This window comes from Cupressus sempervirens, chromosome 10, assembly GCF_028749045.1.
Source record: "Cupressus sempervirens isolate cs-2001-9-10 chromosome 10, ASM2874904v1, whole genome shotgun sequence".
NCBI lineage: Eukaryota > Viridiplantae > Streptophyta > Pinopsida > Cupressales > Cupressaceae > Cupressus > Cupressus sempervirens.
In genome coordinates this window covers 412,357,336-412,360,115 of record NC_143127.1, presented here as the reverse complement: position 1 = coordinate 412,360,115, position 2,780 = coordinate 412,357,336, and the positions used below count along the sequence as shown (strand labels likewise).

Below are 2,780 nucleotides of genomic sequence, written 5' to 3'. Positions count from 1 at the left end.
TGCCCATGGATAAATTTCTCATTGTCTTCTAGATATTATATACTGTCTACTATTTACTAACCAAGTAAACGATTTAATATCTTCTATTCTTGTAGACTGTGGAATCTGGATTGTTCGTTTCTTTCCACCAAGTAAAGTTTGGATATTTTGTGTTTGTTGACTTTCTATCTCATCAAATAAAAAACATAATTACAAAATAAATTTGATTCATTCTAAATTCTTGACCATTTTATCTTATTTTCAAACAGTCCTTAATATTCTATTTAATGATTAAAATGAGATTTAAAAAACAACACCTTCTTTCATTCCAAGAAAGTTATATATATATATATATCACAAAACGGAAAAACAAAATATTTGTAATTTTCTCGTTCACACGTTAAAAATATAAACAATTATCTTATATTTAAAATATTGTGTGCTATGAAAACGGATAACATCTAGCAACACCATTGACTGAGGCCTAAAATAATCATACACAGCATCCCACCATTAGGGGAAATCATGGCTCCGGACCAGTTTATCCTTAGTCTTCTCCTTGTTTTAGTTGGGTGTTTTTCATTGTGTTTCTTAAGAAGAAAGTGTGTGAAAAAACCCTACAATGGCCCTGCGATCTATCCCATAGCGGGCTCTGCCGTCGAATTCTTCAGAAACCGTCACAGGATTCTCCAATGGTTCACAGACACGATGGACAAGATACCAACAAATACTTTCAAGCTCAAACGGCCCGGTGGAATCAAAGATATCATGACTGGAAATCCAGCAAACGTAGAGCATATACTCAAAACCAGATTTGAAGATTACCCAAAGGGGGAACGCTTCACAACCCTTCTCCAAGATTTCTTAGGCCGAGGGATTTTCAATGTGGACGGCGAGCTGTGGAAGATGCAGAGAAAGACTGCAAGCCACGAGTTTAATACCAAGTCTCTCAGAAACTTCGTGGTGGAGACAGTTCAGTGGGAGATTCAGAATCGCCTCTTGCCAGTCCTCTCAACCGCAGCCAAAACGGGTAAGTCCATAGATTTGCAAGACATTTTTCAGAGATTTGCATTTGATAATATCTGTAGGGTAGCGTTTGGGGTGGATCCTGCTTGTCTATTTCCCTCCATGCCCACTTCCCCTTTTGCAAAGGCTTTTGACGATGCTACTGAAATCAGCGCGGGTAGATTCTACTCTGCTGTTCCCTTTTTGTGGAAAATAAAGCGCATGTTTAACGTGGGCTCTGAAAAGCGCTTGAGCGAAGCCATTAAAGCAGTGAACGGATTCGCAATGGAGATAATTGGTAGTAGAAGGAAGGAGATTTCGACGAGTACGGGGGGCCCTGAAAGAGAGGATCTGCTTTCCAGGTTCATGGTGGCTCTTTTGAATAATAAAGATGAATTAGGGTTTGTCGATGATGGGACAATGGACATGTTTTTGAGAGAGATGGTGGTGAGTTTTCTGTTGGCGGGAAGGGATAGCACGTCTTCTGCTCTCACGTGGTTCTTCTGGCTGCTCTCTTCAAACCAGAGTGTAGAGGAAGGCATTCACACTGAAATCTTACATATATTGGGAAAGAGAACGCAACCCACAAGAGCTGATGAAGAAGGGGTTATTTTCAGCTTCGAAGAATTGAAGGATATGAACTATTTGCATGCCGCTCTGTGCGAGTCGATGAGGCTTTACCCTCCTGTGCCTGCTAATGCTAAAGTTGCGTCCAAAGATGACGTTTTACCAGACGGGACTTTTGTGGGGAAAGGATGGCATTTGACTTATATTACTTATTCGATGGGCAGGATGGAAAATATCTGGGGACTTGACTGTTTAGAGTTTAAACCGGAGAGGTGGTTGAAGGAAGGGGAATTTGTGGCAGAGAATCCGTATAAGTTTCCAGTATTCCATGCAGGACCTCGACTGTGTCTGGGTAAGGAAATGGCGTTCATACAGATGAAATCTATTGTGGCCTCTATTATTCACACTTTCCATTTTCAGATAGAAGATGTGGTTGCGTGTCCAGATTATGTGCTGTCTCTGACCATGCGAATGAGAGGTGGACTTCCCCTCTTAGTAAGATGTCGAAGACAAAAGCATTGAACCCAATGAACCCAACCGTACTCGATACTATCTCTCTATACTCACTTTAACGTTTCGTTCATTTGAATTATATACTCACTCTTTTCATTTAAGAGCAATCAAATTATCTACTTCGAATATTTCAGTCTAAGTGGTGTTAATATAAATGTTTTTGAGAAACTCAATATTTTAATAAATGTTTTTTAATGTGTCGTTTCCTTTCTAGATCATTCATTTTTTAATCTAAGAGCTTTACATCTATTCTTTAGAAATAAGAGTTTTTATAAACATACATTTATATGATTGATACATTATACAAATACATAAATATGCGTGTTTATAATAGTTTTTGGAAATTTTTTTGATAGGATGAGTGACCTTTCAAGTCTCGGTACTTCACCTCTATTGTGAACTAGTAACTATTCTATTTATTCTCACAAGAAATGGATTCTTGTGTGAATCGTTACTCATGAAATATGGGTCAATGAGTTTACCTCAAAAACTACACAGTTAAATCTAGATAACAATATCACAATTTAACTTGTTATGAAAGTTATCTCCTACTTATTATATTTTTTCAAAATTATTATTTTGTTACCCATTTTACGGGTTGAATTTTCTGATAATCTATAATTGAGATAGTCCTTTCTGTATTAATTCATTTTAAATAGGCATTATAGAAATGAGTTCAAATATAAGTACCAACATTTTTACCATAAAAATCATTA

At 37.2% G+C, this 2,780-nt stretch overlaps 1 pseudogene across 1 annotated transcript; it reads left to right on the top strand.

The window, feature by feature from the left end:
- Positions 1-429: 429 nt before the first annotated feature.
- LOC149534449 (cytochrome P450 94A2 pseudogene) lies at positions 430-2,249 on the top strand (annotated as a pseudogene). Its single transcript, XR_016357357.1, has one exon. The product of XR_016357357.1 is annotated as a cytochrome P450 94A2 pseudogene (transcript).
- The last annotated feature ends 531 nt before the right edge of the window (positions 2,250-2,780 follow it).